The sequence below is a fragment of the Pinus tabuliformis genome, chromosome 2_1, assembly GCF_031772625.1.
Source record: "Pinus tabuliformis cultivar Carrire ecotype Pingquan chromosome 2_1, CPIR1, whole genome shotgun sequence".
Lineage (NCBI taxonomy): Eukaryota > Viridiplantae > Streptophyta > Pinopsida > Pinales > Pinaceae > Pinus > Pinus tabuliformis.
The window spans coordinates 590144091-590165547 of NC_142299.1; positions in this window are offsets into that span (position 1 = coordinate 590144091).

The following is a 21457-nucleotide window of genomic DNA, read 5'->3' on the forward strand; positions in this document are numbered from 1 at the left end:
CAAGGTAGCTCACTTCATTCTAGTGAAAACTACCTATTCATCTCGTGATGTGGCATAGGTCTCCATCAGGGAGATAGTGACGTTGTATTGTGTTTCAAAGAAGATTGTGTAGGGTAGGGATGCTAATTTCACTTCCATGTTTTGGAAGGAGTTGTTTGCAAGTTTGGGTATATAGTTGGCCTTTAAATAGAAAGACAAAGAGGGTCAATAGGATTTTGGAGGACATGTTAAGGATGTATGTGAGGCATCAGGAGAGGATATGGGAGGAGTACCTTCCATTGGTTGAGTTTTCTTATGACAATGGTCTCAACGAGTCACTGAGGATGATTCTGTTTGAGGCACTATATGGGGGGAGTTGTAATACTCCCATTAGCTAGATTGATCGAGTGAACAGGGTAATTATTGGAATAGATATGTTGGCAGAAATGGAACATGAAATGTAGATTATAAATAAGAATCTAAAGGCAGCGCAAGACCTATAGAAGAGCTATGCATATCAACATAGGGAATTTAAGGAGTTTCAGGCTGGGGCGAATGTGTACTTGCGCATCAAGTCTAATAAGAGATCCATAAGGATTGGTTCATGTGCCATGTTGGCACCATAGTATTGTGGGCCTTTATAGATCCTTGAGAGGATTTGGCTAGTGGCCTATAGACTTGCATTGCCTCGAACAGTGAAATTCCATGATTTTTTCCATGCTACATTGCTTAAGAGATATCTAAAGGATTTTGATCATGTTATTGATTGGTATGTATTTTAGGTGGAACTGGAAGGAGACTTATTGCTGAGACCTTAGTGCATAATGTAGTGGAAGCAACTCATGCTCTGGAATAGTGAAATTGAGTAGGTTTAAGTGTAGTGGAAGCACTTTGGGCCTGACAAAGCTACATGGGAGATGGCTAATGAGGTGCAGCTATGTATCCTTGATTTTTTGCTGGTGATCTCCAGTATTGCAACAATGATGCTGTAACTCCTGCGACTCCCTATCTTTACTTTTATCAACCCAGTAGTTCATAACAAACTTGGAAGCGGCGGTGCTATATGCACAAGTACTAGCTCTTACTGCAGACTGTCACTTGATTAGTTGGCACAAGTTCGATAGGAGCTTAAGCCAACTTCTACGAGTTCTTAGAAGAAGCTTTTAATTTTGATGGATGAAAGATAACTCAAAATAGGCTAGTTTACTTGCAGAAACAAGATGAAAACTGAAAGGAAATGCAAACCCTAGCAAACCCTAGTTTTACAGACTAACCCTACTTGTGTAAGAAAAGAGATGTACCACTACTGAAATGGATGCCATGTACTATTGAAGAGGTAAAATACATGTGTTTAAGCTACTTTTGAAAGGAAATCTGTAAAAATCATCTTTTTGTATTTTTGAAAATTTTATGCAAGATTATTATGCATGTGTTTTAACTATTTTTGACTGTGTAGAGGTTTATTGGTGAAAGCAAATGGAGTGGGTGTTTGCAGGGGGTTAGGAAGGTATGGAGAGCACCTAAGGGGTCCCTAGTACCCTTCTAGAGATTTCCACCATGCTCAGATCTTGAAAAACCGCTCATGTTATCTTCTACAGGAGGCTGCAGGGGATCTACAGGAAATTCTACAGGAAGTTCTATAGGAACAGGCCAAAAGTGATTTTTAGAGGATTGATGGTGGAAAAACGGTAGGAAAGTGGAAATGAAGGATGGATAAGGATGGTAAGAGGTGTGGGACCTAGTAAATGAAGCTAAGGAGTGATAAATATGGTTGGATCTGTTCAAGGATGAAGAAAGCAATGTTGCACAAAAATATAGAAATTAGGGTTAATTGGGAAAGTGTGGTGAATGAAGGGAAGAAATCTTGAGTGAGGGGTTGGAACAGGTTGCATGATGGAGGAATGATAGGTAGGGATGTATTACAGATGTTCTTCACATTACTTTGCAAAAACTGATCCAAACAAAGACAAAAAACAGAGATCTATCTACTTTGACCTAATCTACTCTTTAAAAACCAGAAACATGATGAACAACAGTGTATAAACAAAAAATTATGCAAGAGAGATATGGAAACTAAGGAGAACAGATCTAAACATGAAGACACAACTGATATCAACTTTTCCAATTCAAAATCTCGCACTAGCAATTGCATTAGAAGGAAAAAATAGTGTTTTGTGGCAGCAAGTGTACTTTGGTCTTAGTTCATGATCCCAAGGAGGGAGAACTAAGATCAAGGACTGATTGGTAGCCTTTTTGTGGATCTTTCCTATTACCAAACTATCAAATCAACCTGAAGCATGAACAACTATCTTAGTCATCAAAAGCAACCTAAGAAATGAAGCAAGATTCTAACCTTAATAACATAAATTAGTCTATGAATGCAAGAAAAACACATAAAAGTACACAAAGGAGGTACTAGCACTTTGTTTGGGCCCAATCCCAAGAGCTACAACCTCCTAAGAAAGATCAGAGCTGGCACAAAACAAGATTCATCTTCATTGATCAAAAAATAATAGCTACATCCAAAAACTGTTCACAAGAAGAAGCTCGAAAATGTGATGATACAGAGCTGCACTAAAGTGTGAAAATGGATTAAAAAAATGACTAAAATATAACTACAATCTAACTAACTAAAATGAGGCCCTAATCTTCTTATTTATACAAATGGGGATCTCCAACAGTCCTCCCAAAATCAAGGAACTCGGCTTCGTGGAACTAAAGATAACAACAATCCTGCTTGACTTGATTTGCTGCCATTTGGATTTGTGCTCCAAGTTTTTGATGGAGAATTCGAGGTAAGGGCTCATAAATGAAGGGAACACCTTCCTACAAATCCTCTCCCTTGTTCTTCAATGAATTTGGCTGCCAAGTGCTCATTAAACCTTTGATTTTGTCTCAAAATTGACCAAAAATCTGCATAAAGCACATATTAGACTTTTTGGCATAATGACTAACCCAATTTACTCTATTAGCATAAATATAATCAAAAACACGCAGTAAACTAATGAGAATGGTGGATTGAGTCGAATTAGGAGGCTAAATGAGCCCATATAATTACCCATTTCTGGGGCTCATCATCACCCCCCTATTGAAGGCGTTGCTCATCCTCTAAGCAACTAATCCATCTCCTCATCCTTGATGGCCCTGGTGGCCTCCCTATCATCCCCAGCTTCTGAAGTGGTCTGCTCATGTGTGCCATAAAAATTCGGCCTTCTTGTCCATGTCCTTCCACTGCTCCTCCTATTCTGCTTGTTTGAATTCTTGTGCTTTTCCTGGCCTTAAAATACATGGAGGCTTGCCTTTTTCACTTTCCTTTGGCTTAATTGGTGTGCTCAAGGCAGTGAGACCAGTTGTTGCCTCACTTTCCAGAGTCTCAGGGGACCCTTTTCATTGTTTTTCCTATACTTCCTCTTTTTCTCCTCCTCTTGTCTCTCCATCCTTCTCGTCTTCTATTCCTACTAAGTCATTAGTTTCTTCATCTTCTCCCCCTTTCTGCTCTTCTTCCTCACTATTAGAAGGACTGATATCATAGGTGAGGGCTTTTATGTCACCTTTTGCTGTCATGTTTTTGAAGACTTCCCATGCTATAGGGAGTGTGAATGTATGGAGGGCTTCTTCCACTAAAATTTCAGTTAACCCACAGTAAGCCAGCTGATCTGGACTCCTTGCCTTAAACTTCATGCTGGAGTCTATGAATCCTTCTATCATTGTGCTTATACCCCTTCTGAACACCAAATGTAGGGATGGAGACAAGAATTTTGAAGAAAATAGGAAAATAGGGGAAAACTGTGTTTTTTTCTAAGAAACAGGCAGCCCTTTTTTTAATGCAATTTCTCCCTTCTTCAGGCTTAATTCTTCCCTAAAATTGCATCACTTCTTTTGCAGAAACATGCAACAGATAAAACTATTTGTTTTCTTCTTTTTTAAAAAAATAGGCAGAAATTTTGAATGCAATTACTCTTCTTTTTCAGGTTTAATCCTTCCTTAAAATGATATCATTCCTTTGACATATTGATAATCAAGGTGGGTATGCATGGAACCTACCTCTTGAAACCAGAAATTTTGCAAAAACCTGTGTTTTCTTCTAAAAAAGATAGCTCACTGCCCCTCCTGTAGAACTGGCTGTAGGTTCTCCTGTAGAACTTGTTACTGCTCCTGTAGAAACTGTTACTGCTCCTGGAATTTTTCGTGTCTTTTCACAACAGAAATTTGTGACTTTTCTCTCTTCAAACTTTTCTAACCTAAATTTGCTTCTCAGTTTTTGAAAAGAAATCAATTTTTTTGACAGAACAGAGAACAAATAACATAGTTTTTTCTTTCAAAGAGTGGACAATCTTGCAAATTCGTTTTTCACACAGGCTTAGTTCCTATGGTTGCATCTCTCTTTTCAAAAGAATGTGAGAAAGAAGAAGACAAACTTCGAATGCAGAGGGAAAAAAATAGAGAACTGTGTAGAACTCAGAGAAAATATGCATGCAGACTTTTCACTTTTTTCAATGTGCAGGTAGACTTTCACTCTCTTTTTCATTCTAATGTCGTGTTTAATTCGCCACCTTACTCAAACAAATCATGCACAGAGAAGTTTTCTCGATCCCACCTTGTTTTGAGCTTGAATTTTGACAAAAGTCTCAAGTTTTCTTTCTGCAGAGCTATTCTCTGCCTTTCCTATAGATGTTGTTCCTGCTCCTGTAGAATTGTTACAGCTTCCTGTAGAATGCCGATAAGCAAGAGGGTTTTGAAAAATGGCAGAGAATGACTGGTTTTCTTCTATGGAGGTGGTATAGAGCTTATTGCAGCTATGGGGACGATGATAAATTAGAAACAACGATGGTGAGGCTATTTCAAAGATGAGTTCGATTGGCTGTTTATGGAGACTTCTGTTAATGGAGGGTGAGCTGGCCAAGTGCACGTTGGCCCCATGCAGACTGTTGGTCCCCACTATAGTGTTATTATGAACTATGTGTTCTTTGCCTATTAATCACTTGACATCAGTTGCACTGGACTTCAAAGCACCTGTCACTACCTATTTTTTAAATTTCCCGTGAGTTGACTATACATGTGTGCTATATGATTTCCGGCTGAGTGCTGTAGAACTGGACAAGGCACTTTCTAAACTAGACGAGGGTAGCTAGTTAGCTGACCACCAATCTTGTTTAATCACAACCATCTCACTGTCCATGCAGTTCTTAAATTACATTCATGCAATAGAGGAATGGGTTTAGTCACTTACCTGGAAGTCGAACACGTTTGTTGTGAGGTGCCGTGGCCTTTCCTTCTGCTGCATGGCTTTGTTTCTATGGATGCATGCTTATCTTATTGCTGATACGTGGCTATTTTTCTTGTGCAGGTATCCTTTGGCTGGATCTAAGTTGCAGGAATCTATCTCAACCTTCAGATTTACACCCTCATGCTGCTAATGCTGTGTTTTTGCAGGACAGTGCCTTGTTTTGTCCATAGCTCCAAAACAATAGACTGGATTGACCTGAAACTTTTTGAACATGTTTCTATCATCATTATGCACCTCCCATATCAAAATTGCAGTCAATGGATGCACAGATTTCAAGAAAAACTGAAAATGGCTGAAGGTGATAGAGGTCAATTTCTTGGAAACCGTGCACTGGAATTAGCTGAAATTACTTGGACAGGTTACTATCACCCATATGCATCTCCCCATGGAACAAGTTTTTAAATGGATGGACGGATATGGAGAAAATGAAAAAATGGCTGAAGGTGATGGAGGCTGATTTCTTGGAAACCATGCACTAGAATTGGCTAAAATTGCTTGGGCATGTTGCCATCATCCCTATACAACTCCCCATGAAACAATTTTTTAAATGGATGCACGGTTTTCAAGTTAGGGAAGAAATATATTTTTGCTCTATGTATTTTTGTATCAGAGCACTCTGCAGTTTTTGAAAAAATGATCTTGGGCTGTAATGCATACTTGGAATTTATGGAAGAGGGGTTTGAAGACTGTAGGAGGATTTATAAACTCTTTATGAAGCTTCCCTATTCCTCAAACTAATTTTGAAGTCCATTTCTAGGTTTCTGTAATTTCTACAGGATCCTCCTGTAGAAAACACAGTTTTCAGAAAAGAAGCACAGTGAGGTGGAAAGGATGTCAATAATGATGAAGAAGGGTGAGGGAAGGTAGGATAGGTGCTGTTATTGGTTTCAGAGCTCTCTTGGCACTTGCTACAGCTTCTTGAAGTTCTGCAAACCTGCAATACAACTCGAAATTCATTTTTTTCTTTTTTTTTGAAAACAACTAGGGCGCCTCAAGGAGGTTTTCACTCTAATTGCCTGCCTGGGCACCTCCAAGGGAGGTTTTTACCCAGGGATCTTATTCTCTTATCCTTTTCTCTTCTTTCCAATCCATTGACCCCCTCATGGAGGTTTTCAATCAATGGGTCAATCTGAGGTGCCTCTGAGGATGTTTTCACATTAGATTTTTATTTCTCTTATTTTTCATTTTTTCATTTTTCTCTTTTTTCTTTTCTTTCCTTTTTCTCTACCCTACCCTACTTGAAAAACAAAATCATTTTCAAGTATAAGAATACTTCCAATGCAACCATGTGCACATCGAGATGAGAGACAAAATGATGTGGAGGCTTGGAATGCATGGTTTGACAGGTATCCAGATTTCAGAGACCAAATGATTTGACTTTTAAGGGATCAAGCATAGTTGAGGAAGAGAGTACTGCTGCAACTTAGTGACTGTCTAGAACCATATCTCAATATAGTTGTGATGTCCTTGGTCCTTTTCCTGATCTGGATCATTCTTCATGTCTTCTTCTATCTTGACCTTCACATCTTCCTCTTTTTGCTGATTTTTCTCTTGAATACATGGAGGATTTGATGGCAACCATGAGGGAGCTCTCTCGATCTCTGATTCTATTTTCTTCTCTTTATCAAGTGTAGCCCATGGTTCTTTGATCTTCTCTTTTGCATCTTCTTCTACTGGATGTGGTCCTTCAATGATATCAATATAATCTCTTTTTTGCAGCACTCTTCCTGAGCTATGGTGAATATCATTGAGCTCAAGAGGAGTTGTTTGGAAGTGTTGTACCTCAGCTTTGCAATTGGGTTGAGCTACTACAATGTGTGGGTTTGGAAATGGTGGTATGGGTAGTTGAGTGGGGGTGTATATTTGAGATGGATGTGGATGGTGTTATGGTTGGGTAGGTGGTTCCCCACTATATACTTGTTGCGCCTGCCTGTTGTTTGGGTTCGGGTTCAGTTGAGCAGGCATTTGGGCCTGCCTTGGTGGAGCAGGAGGTGATGGTTGCGGCTGAGCAGGCGGTGGAGGCAAAGGAGTGGGAGGAGAGTTGTATTGGGGCCTCCACCCCTGATGATGTGCATTCCATTGAGATTGTGGCTGAGCATAGGGGTGAAATGCATGAGTAGCTAATTGAGTATGATATTGAGATGGATATGACCAAGGAAGGGGTGTAGACCAGGAAGGATGAGTAAGGGGACCCCAAGAAGGCATGGAAGTGGCTTGATAGGGGTTGTAATAAGTCTGGGATGTCCCTTCCATTCGTTTTTGGTAATGTCTGGGTCCATGTGGCCTCCTTTGGTTCATGAAATAAGGTGGCTCAGTGGCACCTTTGGCCCTTTGATATGCAGCTTTAATTCCAGGCAAGGAAAGGCACTGATTCGTAGGATGGTCTTCTTCACAGAGAAAACTCACTTTTATGGAGTGCAATGGACATTCGTTCCTAGGATTCTTTCTAGTGCACCTGGGACAAAAGATGGCGAAAGCCCTCTTTGCTTCCTCTAGATATCTTTTGATATGCATGGCAAACATCTGCCTCATCTCGCTCTTGAAATCTTCCCACATGTTTCCAATTTCACCTTTAATGGATGAGTTGGAATAAAAGGTACTACTCCCAACATTTATGTTTTCAGCCATTGGCTCCAGAGGAATGTTTTCTTCTTCTTCTCCCCTATAGGTTCTTCAAATATGTCTTGTTGTCCACCTAAGGGTTCTTCTTAATCACAGCCATCGAAGAAGAGAGAAGGTTGGCTGTGTGAAGTAGTGGGGGTGTTGTGCAAACATTTTTCTGAATTATCTCTACTCCTACGAGGCATGAAAGGAAATATTTTTGGTTGACTTTTGTTTTTCTTTTCTGCTTGTACCTGCAAAAACTGAAATGGATTGAATAGCAAATTGCAACTAACTAAAATCTATCTCGCTGAAATGAAAATGCAGAATTGAAATGAAAGCAGGAAAGGACTAATCTATTTTGTTGAAATGAAATTGCAGAATTGAAATGAAAGCAAGAAATAGCTAATCTACGCTTGCTGAAATGAAATTGCAGAATTGATATGAATGCAGGAAATGTCTAATCTATGCTTGCTGAAATGAAATTGCAGAATTGAAATGAAAGCAGGAAATGTCTAATCTACTTTTGCAGAATTGAAATTGTAGAATGGAAATGAAAGCAGAAAATAGCTAATCTATGCTTGCTGAAATGAAATTGTGGAATTGAAATGAAACAACTACTCTAATCTTGCTGAAATAAACTACTTAGTAGAATGTTTGCAGTAGAAAATAGAATAAAAGAAGTAATCACAAAATAATCTGACGCTTCCCTGGTAATGGCACCAAAAAGATGGTGAGGTCCAGTATTGTAGCAATGATGCTGCAAATCCTGGGACTCCATATCTTTACTTTAATCAACTCAGTAGTTCATAACAAACTTCGAAGCGGCAGTGCTATATGCACAAGTACTAGCTCTTACCGCTGGCTGTCACTTGATCAGCTGGCACAAGTTCGCTAGGAGCTTAAGCCATCTTCTATGAGTTCTTAGAAGAAACTTTCAACTGTGATGGAGGAAAGCTAACTCAAAAGAGGCTAGTCTACTTGCAGAAAGAAGATGAAAACTGAAAGGAAATGCAAACCCTAGCAAACCCTAGTTTTACAGACTAACCCTACTTGTGTAAGAAAAGAGATGTACCACTACTGAAATGGATGCCATGGACTATTGCAGAGGTAAAATACATGTGTTTAAGCTACTTCTGAAAGGAAATGTGTAAAAATCATCTTTTTGTATTTTTGAACAATTTTATGCAAGATTATTATGCATGTGTTTTAACCATTTTTTACTGTGCAGAGGTTTATTGGCGAAAGAAAATGGAGTGGGTGTTTTCAGGGGGTTAGGAAGGTATGGAGAGGACCTAAGCAGTCCCTACCACCCTTCTGGATATTTCCACGATGCTAAGATCTCGAAAAACTGCTCGCATTATCTTCTACAGGAGGCTGCAGGGGATCTACAGGAAATTCTACAGGAAGTTCTATAGGAACAGGCAAAAAGTGATTTTTAGAGGATTGATTGTGGAAAAATGGTAGGAAAGTGGAAATAAAGGATGGATAAGGATGGTAAGAGGTGTGGGTCTTGGTAAATGAGGCTAAGGAGTGATGAAGATGGTTGGATCTATTCAGGATGAAGAAAGCAATGTTGCACAAAAATATAGAAATTAGGGTTAGTTGGGAAAGTGTGACGAATGAAGGGAAGAAATCTTGAGTGAGGGGTCATAATGGGTCGCATGATGGAGGAAGGATGTTTAGGGATGTATTACAGGTGTTTTGCACATTAGTTTCCAAAAATTGATCCAAAGAAAGACAAAAAACAGAGATCTATCTACTTTGACCTAATCTACTCTTTAAAAACCAGAAACATGATGAAAAACAACGTATAGACAGAAAATTATGGAAGAGAGCTATGGAAACTAAGCAAGAATAGATCTGAACATGAGGACACAATTGATATCAACTTTTCCAATTCAAAATCTCGCACTAGCAATTGCATTAGAAGGCAAAAACAGTGTTTTGTGGTAGCAAGTGTACTTTGGTCTTAGTTCATGATACCAAGGAGGGAGAACTGAGATCAAGGACTGATTGGTAGCTTTTTTGTGGATATTTTCCATTACCAAACTGTCAAATCAGCCTGAAGCATGAACAACTATTTAAGTCATCAAAAGGAACCTAAAAAATGAAGCAAGATTCTAACCTCAATAACATAAATTAGACTATGAATGCAAGAAAAACACATAAAAGTACACAAAGGAGGTACTGGAACTTCGGTTGGGCCCAACCCCAAGAGCTACAGCCTCCTAAGAAAGATCAGAGCTGGCACAAAAAAATAATAGCTACATCCAAAAATTGTTCACAAGAAGAAGCTCGAAAATGTGTTGATATAGAGCTGCACTAAAGTGTGAAAATGGATTAACAAAATGACTAAAATCCAACTAAATTCTAACTAACTAAACTGAGGCCCTAAGCCTTCTTATTTATACAAATGGGGACCTCCAATAGTCCTCCCAAAATCAAGGAACTCGGCTTCCTGCAATTGAAGATAACAACAATCCTACTTGACTTGCTTGGCTACCCCTTGGCTTTGTGCTTTGAGTTTTTGATGGAGAATTCGAGGTAAGAGCTCATAAATGAAGGGGACACCTTCCTAAAAATCCTCTCTCTTGTTCTTCCACGAATTTGGCTACCAAGTGCTCATTAAACCTTTGATTTTGTCTCAAAATTGACCAAAATCTGCATAAAGCACACATTAGACTTTTTGGCATAATGACTAACCCAATTCACTCTATTAGCATAAATATAATAAAAAACATGCAATAAACTAATGAGAATGGTGGATTAAGTCGAATTAGGAGGCTAAATGAGCCCATATAATTACCCATTTCTAGGGCTCATCATTTGCCAGTGGAGGAAAATGAGTTTTGGTATTGTACATATTTTATGTATGGTTTCCATTTTAATTACTGTAATGAGTTGTGTTATAAAGGTCCAATAAGCAGTATGGTTGTCATGTTATCATTATTGTCATGATGATTTTTCTTTTGAGCAGGTTGTTCATTATAAATAGTGCAACGTGTTAGGTTATAAAGCTCAATGGAAAATATGTTTTGGTTTTCAATGGTTTTACTAGTTGTAGGTGTCATAGAACACCGAGGACAGTGTTCCCCTAAGGGGGAGGGGTGTCTAATAACCTGGGTTAAAATTTCATGTAATAAAGTTAATAGAGTAAAAATAAGACCAAGGACATAGGACACATATTCCAAGCTAAATGTTGGAAAAGACATTCTAGTGGGTGTTCATTTGCTTTATTATGGCTAAAGTAAATTGGCAAAGGCTTTAAGAAGGAAAAAAAAGCATTATTGGTATTTTGTTTGAGGAAAATAAAGGAAAATAAGAGAAAAGGGAGGTGAAAGGTCACATGTTAAGTGTGAGGAGGGAATTGAAGGAAAATTAAGAAATTAGAGGCATTGACAATAAAAATACACTAGAGCATCAGTTTGGGGCCCTTTTCTAGTTTTTCTTTGGAATTAGTCTCAGAGAGGAGAAGAGCACTAAGAGGAGAAGGAAAGTAAGCAAGAAAAGGAGGGACAAGGAAATCAAAGAAAAGCAAGGATCAAGCAAAGAAACGTTGGATCATATAACCTCAACAAGAATGCTTGTAGGTAAGAGGTTCCTTGCTAGTTTTGGCATGCACGGCATATGCATGTGGGTATTTAATTTCTTGGTTGTCATTCACATGGGTTTTTTCACATTTCGACAACAGTTTTTAGCCTAAATCCATTTTGTTTATGGATAGCCATGGTGTGATGGGATTCTTTCTTAGTTGAGCTTTGGATTTCCAGAAGGTTTTGGATCTGTGTGAGGTGGTCTTAGAAAAATCCCAATGGTTGTCCACGAAGACCTCAAAAGGTCGGTGGAGACAGGAAAATTCCTCAAGGGATGGTGAAGGAATTTATAGGCATCCAAGCTTGGTTTAGTTTTCTGATCATGGGACTAGTTTAGGTGAGATCACAGTATGGTGAGGGTGGAGTTGGTTTAACTCTTTGATTCTGTTGGTTTTCTATGTATTTTTTTATCCCATGATATCCCACATTCATGATTGGAATATGGAATGAGGGTGATTGGAAAAAGAAAATATTTGGTTCAGAAAATCTATGGTCAGGTGGTACATGGAAGTAGCTCACTTGGCTAGCTTTGGATATGGCTAATAAGAGATAAGTTCCTCTTGTGTTTGGTGAGTAATTATACTTGTTATTATGTGGCTTTAATGGATGTTTTATCATTGTTATCTATTTGGTTATATGTTTCTTAGAAGCATGGTTATATCACATATTTAAGTATGGATCTTATTACTCTTTAATTAAATAATATATGGTTAATGAACACATGACCTAAATGGAATTATTACAACTATTGTGATAAGCCATTGGTCCTTCTTGTTAAACCTCAGATAATTTTAAGATCCCTATGTTCAGATATGCATTCATGACTTGTAAGTTGCATGTTTACCATGTGTTTGAAAAATGTATGTCTTGGTTGGGAGGGGTCAGGTCAATTCCTTGTTCAAGTTTTTGGATTAGAATCATTGTTTCTATGTTATTCATCATTTCAGGAAGTTTCACTAAGTTCTTTGTAGAGGCCTGAGTCCTAGCCTTGAGAAAGTCACTCAAAATTTGGAGTCGCTACGATAGAACTAAATGGAAAAGCCCACTCGCACTAGGAAGTAGGCCTATGGGAGAAACTCAAGGATTATAGTCACTTGGAGGCCTTTTCAATGGAGTGACTGAGGCTCCAGGTAAGTAAAAAATAGGGTTAGGTCAGGCATTGGATACTTTGAGGGGTTGTGTTGCTCCTATAGGTCTTACACAACCTAAGGGAAGTCAATAGGGTTTTAAGTTGTTAACTCCAATTCCTTAAGGTCGTATAGGAGGTTGAATCTTATCACAGTGACCCTAATCTCATGTTTACCCTGGGAAACTAGTGAAAGTGTGTAAATATGGGAGGAAGTGGTTACAAAACCTCAATTAATAAATTGTTCCAATTAATTATCATTTTCAAACATTTAATCATTGTCATGATATCAACGTTTAAGAATAAATCTCAATTTATGATTCTTATGATTATCAAGTTATCATTTATGGTCATAGTCCTTAGCCTTTCCCTCTTTCACAAGTAGATGCTAGTAGCAATTTCAGTCATACTATCTTGGTTGATTCTTGCGAAAAGGAAATTATTATGAATGAGTCTCACTTGTGTTGTAACATTAGTTGTAAGACTAGTGTAAATAATTATTTGATTTTTTTATTTTTTTTCTTCATTTAATATGGCTATTTCTATATATATTTTCTTCATCAATTTTTCAATTCTTAGATAAATTGAGTTGTCATATTGAGAAATTAAGTGTCCAATTGATCCGAGTTGATTCAACTTCTAGATTTAACCTAGATATTTTGCTTCCGCGATGTAGTTATAATTTCATTTTATAAGAGCATAAATGAACATATATGCATGCTTAAGAAAATGGAGACATAATGACGATCAACAAATCATAAACAAGAGACATTGATAACAGTGTTCATTCAGTGTGGACTACGTCTCTGAGCCCGGTGTCAAGTTGGTGTTGGTCGCCTCAATGCTAGAAATGGCAAAGATGTACGCGGACTATGTTTTTTTTTCATACAAGGACATGTTCCCTCTACATGAGTTGCAAAGTCTCTCCACGAGACATTCCACTATAGGAACTATCATTCACAATAGACCTCCTATCAGCATGACATAATATTACACATGGTGACAATGAGTATCCTGCCATCATGGCATCAAAGGGATCTCAACCAAAAGACCCATTGTGATAATGAGAATCCCTCCATCATGGTAACAAAGGGATTTCAATCAAAACATACATAACAATCCATGAAGAATACATCTCACATGAAATAGACATAAAGATTCTACATCATACATCAAGCAAGAATTGAAACAACATAGTACATCTCACAACAAATGATCAAAGAAGCACATGAAAACAACACTTCATATACCTCAACTCTGATGTTGGTTGAAGAATAGAATACTTAGCTGCTGGACCTGAATGCACCATCGAAATCATGGAGTTGAAGGGCATAGAAGCGACTCTCCATGCTTTGAAATCTAACACCATTGATCCAATCTGGAAAATCACTGAAAAATAGAAGGCTCAGTTACAAAAGATAACTGCACCACTAAATTTGTGTCATCAAGAGGAGTAAAACCGACTATCCATTTGTCGAATTCTAACACTGGAAAAATTTGGGCTTGTAGGAATCTTTTAGATTCCCTGTGATTCTCTAAATATTCCCTCCTTTGGGTTGACTGGCGATCTAGAACTAAAATAAAAAAAATGATCTCGCCGTTGAGATCCTTGCGAAATTCTGAGAAGAATGAGTATAAAGTTGGCTGCATTCTAGATCTGGGAAATTTGAGCCTCCAAGGAATTTGGAAGATTCCCTCAAGATCCTCTGCTGGAAATATGAAAATCCACTACTCCAAAGGTGAACCTGACCTCCCCATTGCATTCCTTGTGAAAATTTGAGAAAAATGACTGTAAACTTGATTACATTATAACAACATGAATTTTTACCTCCTAGGGAATCTTAAAGATTCCTCAAAGAATCTATGTGAAATATTCCCTAAAATATGTTGGGAACCTACCTCGATTTCCATGCCTAGGGAAGACGCCTCTACACTTCCACACCTCTGTTTTAGTTTTGTTCCTCAATTCGGCATCTCTGTTCTTCTCCATCGTGTGAAAATGAAATGAAGGGTTATATAGTAGCTGTGGGCGGAGCTTCCCAAGAGGTCCAGGTGGCCTATTGGCAATGAGCTCGGCTCACCTGGCAGAGGACAGGGTTTGAATCCCATTAATGGCAAATGATCACACATTTTTTTTTGTTTTATTTCAAATATGGTTTGGTTGGTAACCATTGTGGTGTTAAAATGATGCGTTTATACATTAAATTTTAGTAATGGTTATGATTTTTGGTCATGTGTTGTAATCGTTATATGTTTTGTGCATGGTTTGTTGCGTTGATGGTATGGGCACCTGAGCAGTGGGCCGATCGTTATGGCCAGGTGAGTTCAAACCCCCTCGCCCATGGTGTATCAAGTGGCAACAGGTGGGGGCATGGGCCAGGTCCACCAAAGGTGGCTCGCCCACCCCAATATATATATGTGATGTTTTGTTTGTGGCCAATGGGGGTCATGGCCTATTGGTGCATTTCTCTAGTTAAAAGTTATTTTTGACATATAGTTTGGGAGGGGGGTTGGCAGGGGTTCATGAGCCACCACCTCATCACACACACACACACACACACACACACACACACACACACACATATATATATTATAATTTTTTATTAATAAGAGGTATTTCTTTCGATTTTGTCTGATATAAGGGATATTAGACAAATTAACGAAGCAACAATTTTGCCTGCTTTCAAGAGCTAACTTTCCATGCCAGTTAACCATGAATTTGTAGGACACTTAAACCTAGCCCACTGCCCAACTTTGATGACAGCTTTGATTGGTTCTATCTCCTCCATACAAGCTTGGATTTGGGTGTCATTCACACAGTTGGAATCAAGGCGACGAGCACTTTGATCTGGTGCTGCTTTGGGAACAATCTAAGCCACTTTGAATTTTGACCCTTTCTGAGTCCTCTTGGACTTTTGCATGTGTCTAGAGCCACCTAGATCAATCCTCCCCACTAAGGAGCTTTTTCTCCTCCAAAAACTTGAAAAGTAATCTGCAACTTCTTTGTACATTGTTTGCACCACAAGTGTCTGATAAGTCACCATTCCTTCTCCTTCACCTTTGTGCTTTGGAGCCCTAAGCAATGAGCTAACACCTGTAACCTTTGTAAACTTGTAGCACAATTCTGCAAATTACATGCTTAATTTACATGACCAACTAACGAACTACGAATCCCATACTTGCCATGAGTTTATAACAAATACTTGTGGCCAGGTTTACATAAAAATGGAAATAATACCCCATCTATGAAAAAAAGGCCAAAATATCATTGTTTCTTCAACAAGTGATGGAAAACACATCATCACTGAAACACATGATTTAAAAAAATAAGGCCAAACACTATTATTGCTTTAACAAGTGATGGAAAACACATCATCACTTTCACAGTTTAAATTGTAATGCAAAATAAGTCCAGACATCATTGTTGCTGTAACAAGTGATGGAAAACACATCATTAATTTTAAATTTTAAAATGAAACACATGATTGGGAAAAATAAGACCATTACATTCTTTCACACCTAGAAGAACCGTTTCTCACTTACCAAAGTGAATGGGTCACTTCCTTGTGGTGCATTCACTGGTCAAACAACTGTTTCACCTGTTCATGCATAGATGCTTTTTCCTTGAGACACTGCTCTGGATGGAGCCTCCAACATGTGGCCCTTTGATGAGCACTTCTATTGCAATGACTACAATAAGTCTTCTTCCTCCAGGTTTGCTTTACCTTCTTCTTTTCCCACTGTTGAGAGGGTCTTTCATGCATCATCCTTTTTCATGTTGCCATTCTCTCTCAGCACTCATCAAATACATGGTTATGTAAACCAAAAAAAGTACATGTTTTTCGATGCCATGATTTATGTCCATCATTAACAACATGATTTTAATCGAAATGAACATTTGAATGTTGAGACTTGTTATACCTTTCCTTGTTATCTCTGGTGTAATTATGGCAATGAGAGCTTGCCTTAGCTCTTCCTCTACAATGGTCATTTCGATGGGATGATGGGGATGTGTTCCTATCATTCTCTTTCCTCAATGATTTGAACAATGTCTCAGAAGCATCCGACACCTTCGAGCATTCTCCTTCGGTATATCTCAAGCCTGCAAATCAAGGTCTTTGCACAAGCTCCAATGGCTGAGTAATGCCTTGTCTATTAACACCAAGTTCTTCTTCTTCCTTGTACCTCATCCTCATAAGGAGCCTTATGTTTGTCCCTGTAATTGGTATCTCCACATTTCCAACATAAATTATACTATGTGAAGATGAAACTAAATCGAAATCGACATCTTTTACCTCCACTGTCGAGTTGGAAAGAACTGATGAGGGCTTCTCATCATTCATTGTTGGTGGTCTGTTGGTTGTCTTGGCACATTCCCCAACTTCCTTCCCGACATACCCAAGTCCTACTTGATGGGGTAATTCCTCTACATTGATGGGGTTAACAATGCCTTGGCCATTAATTCCCTAGCATTTTCCTTCATAACCCATTCTCTTCAACAGTTTGGAGCCAATTCTCGTGGTATGATTTTCAGAAACAACAAAATCATCATTAGGAAACATACTTGAAGATAAATAATTACATTTTTTGGAGTACTAAAGAAGGTATGCTTTTGGTAATTATTTCAGCATCTTTTCATTAGAACTTACAAACCTTTTGCATGATGAACTAGGTAGATGATAAGGAATTGTAATAAAATCTGTGAGATTAACATGAAAAACGAAAACACTGACAATTGTCATTTTCTTATGCAGGAAGAAGGAAAAACGAAAGATTGCCATTCCAAAGGAAAGAACAAGGTCGGGTTAACCGCTGTCCCTTTGATGGGGAACCATATGCAAACAAGGCAAACCAAATCAAAGCGTATCAGCCCTGGAAAGGAAATGGGCTCGGCGTAAGAAAGAAAAGAGATAACTGAGCACTAACGGTTCGGCAAATCCCTCAGGATCCTTTGATCCTGAGGGATTGCTGCTTTAACTATTTTTGCACCTAGACATCTCTGCCTTCACCATTATAAAAAGGGGCAGCACTGTTAGCTCGGGGAGTCTGTTATGTTTTATGTAATTTCTCTTAAGATTGAAACTTTGATCATCGAGTCTCGTTGAGAACTGATCTACTGTAATTCTGTCTTATGCATTAATACAAACTTGGTTGCTATTTCATCTCTGAGTCTAGAATAACTTCAAGCGGTGTACCCCTGGAGGCTAAGGGCCTGGCCCTGGAGGACACTTGCTCCTATACTATTACTTTTGGTTTATGCGTGGTTTGCTTATCAGCGTTATTCGGTAATCTGATATGTTCTGTTAGTTTACATCACACGCTCTGTTATGTTTGATTTATTGAAGTTTCTGAAGACAGAACCATTGTATTAACTTTGCAACGTATTACTGTTCCTTTAAGTGCTGATATAATATCACCGGTCTTTACAGAATACTGTTGCTGTTCAATTACAGAGTCTCTGTGTGTACACTTATTTCATTGGTATTACTGAACTCATCTTAGGGATTATGTTCTTTGCGATTGTTGAATCTATAGACATTGTTGTTCCATTCTGAAATACAGTCGTATTCTTTATAACTAAGATTGATAACTGGATTACCAAGATCAGATTACTAATAAGATGTGTCGTGTGCATGTATGAGTGGCTTTCAAGCACTATTCTATAATGCATTATTAATCAGTGTTGTTCCATTTTTTGTGTGTTGTTCAATTCATCCTTAAAAGTGAAGGATTTCCATTTGATTCTTGTAGGACACGATTATTACATTTGATCTTGTAGATTCAGGTGTTACTGCTCATTAGACTTAATTGCTATTACAGTTTCCTGTTTGCTGTTCCATTTCAGGTTTGCTGTTCCATTTCTTATTTGTTGTCCTATTTTTTATCTGCCATTCCATTTCCTGTCATTTGCATTATTGTTATTTTGGTGTGAAGAACGATCTAAGACTATAGCGGGTGTTGACATTTACTGTCTGGCCCCTAGATCCACGATCTGTTCTCTGATTTCCTTTGACCCCATCAGTTTACAAAGGGACGAGTTACTGCTACTGAACCCTTGACTGATAAATTGCTTAGCTTTCTGAATGTGTGGTTTTGTCTTTCAAAGTAGTTTGCTGTAAACAAGCATCCATTTACCCTTGTATTTTTGAGCACTGTACTACTAGCATTACTCTGGAAAATGATAGCCTCAGACTGAGACACTCTTTGAAATAAAAAACGTTCTGGAATTGACAAACTAATATGAGGTAATTAGAGGTGAAAGAGACCCTTTTTATAGCTCGACATTTTGGCGCAGTTGCCGGGGAAAGAGTGTAGCCATTTGTTTCTTTTCAGAGTAGTGTAAGAACCTGCTAGGGAAAAATTGGGTTTTAAAAACGGAAGGTAAGAACCTACGTGTGGAGCATGTAACAACCCTGCTCCCCTGCCTGCTTTCCTATAGATTTGTTGCTGTTGTGTTTGGGTAGAACCTAGCAGTTGATTTGTGTGCATGACTAAGCAGAAAAAGCCAGAAAAGAATTCCAAACCTCTACCCAAGCCAGAAAAATCTAAGGGGCCGGTGACCCTTGGCCGATCAACCTTCATAGACGAAATCTTCAAGAAAATAGAATCTCAGCCTTCAGTAGGACCCAGAAAAGTTATTTCCAGATAGCCTACTAGTTCCCTTCAGGCCACAGGATCACCATCTGTAGCCTTTGCTGAGGTGCATAGTCAAACTGAAGAGTAGGACTTTCATTAAATTGAAAATTCTACTCTAGAACTATTACAAGAAGGGAATTTCAGCAATCTTTGTGAAGGAGGAGGAGAGACAGGGGAAACTGAGGAACCGAGGTCTCCTCTTGGGACAACTCAGCCATTGAACAACCCAGACAAGGGAAGTGCTGCAAAAATCATTTTTGAAGAAACTCAATCTCCTCAGACATTAGGCACTCTCATTATCCCAGATAGAGGAAGCACTATTAAAACCATTCCTATTAAGGCCATTCCCTCTCAACCTAGGAATACCCTCCTAGATATCCCAAAAGGCTATTGGCATATATTCGATCAAATGGCTCAAAACCAGCCAAACACTCAAACCTCTACATTACAATACCCCATAGTGGATACTGCAACAAATGCACCTATGAAAGCAATCCCTCTTCAACATATCCCTACATTCCACGGTCTTACATCAGAAGATCCGGATGCATTTCTATTTGAGTTCGATGTGCTGTGTAGGGGATATGATTACACCACCGACCCCCAGAAACTGAAATTATTTCCCTCTACATTAAAAGGGGCTGCCTTAAGATGGTTTATGGGATTAGGTGGCAGGGTTATAAACAACTGGGATCAAATGAAAGAATCTTTTCTAAAAAAGTATGAGGACTATTGCAGGTCTAGAGAACTGAAGGACGAAATATTCCAGATGGTGGCTAGACCAAATGAAACATTAGAGGAGTATGTGGAACGTTTTCAGTATAATATTCAAAGATCTCCTTATGCATCACTACCTTTACCTAATAATGTGTTAAAAACAACATTAATTAGGGGCATGAAGGAACAATGGATTGAAACATTAAACATTATGGGAAAAGGAGATATTTATTAGGAAAATTTTGTTGACATTATTGATTTATGTATCAGGAGCTCGAGAGGCAGCACAAGATTAAAACCGGCAGAACATGATCGGTTTGTAAGAGATAATAAAATTTCGACAGAAGGAGTAACACGTGTAGAAATTGGAAATTTATTGGAAAATTTTAAAACTAATATACTAAGGACACTAACTACACAACTTGATATTATGCAGGCCAAACAGAAGAAAATGGAGGCAGAACAGAATTTGGCAATCTTCTGTCCCCGATGCAGAAAGAAACATAGACGTAAAGAGTGTCCACTAGATGTAGTCCAAACATGTGCCATCTGCACAAAAGACCATCCTACAGAAAGCTGTCCCTCACTTCCCGGATTAAAAGCAGTATACAAGGAAGTAGAAGAAGAGCCAGAAGCAGTGTATCTGCTCAATCAGTGTCGTCAATGGCAGCCATGACAGTCTGGTATGTTTTCGGACCCAACTTCTTCTTTTCAGTCTCCACAATATAATGCTCAACATTATAATATGTGGCAAAATCAACCTCAACCCCCATTTCGAAATTGGTCATCACAGTGGTTTCCTTCATCAACCCCATGGCCGAATCAGGCAAGCCAATCTAGTTGGCCGAATTTTCTCTATGCCCCACCATATTGGCAAAGTAATGCATACCCAACACAATGGACTCCCCCTACTTCACAAAGTCTAGCCTGGCAGACAAACTGGCAAAGACCGATACATCAGCTAGTAGGAACCATTCCGCTCCCTCAACCTACACTGCCAGCCTTACAACAAAATCCCCAATCTAACCTGAGACCACAACTCCCAGCCCAGCCCAACCCCAATCCAAATAACAGACTGGTCCAATCTGTCCAAATAGCAGAAACATCAGAAATAGGAGCCGATCTGAGGGAGTGTAATGATCTTCAGCTAAGATCTGGGCGTATTATTGAAACTGAGGGAGATAAGACAGCCCATGTTGAAAATCAGTTACCCAGAGAACAACTGTCACAAGAAGAGGATGTGAACAAACAACAAACTCATAACCAAGCAACCACATCCTCTCCCCCGTTCCCAGAATGATTAATCATACCCCGACCTACACAATATCCTGATTTTGACATTTTGGGAGAATTACAAAATTTGTACATAAAAATTCCATTCCTCCAAGCCATTCAAGACATTCCAATATATGCAAACACTATCAAAGAATTGTGTGTAAAGAAACCAAGGAGGAATATAGCAAACAATCGAAGAGTCCAAGTAGTTGGCACTCTATCTGACTTATTATTAGGAAA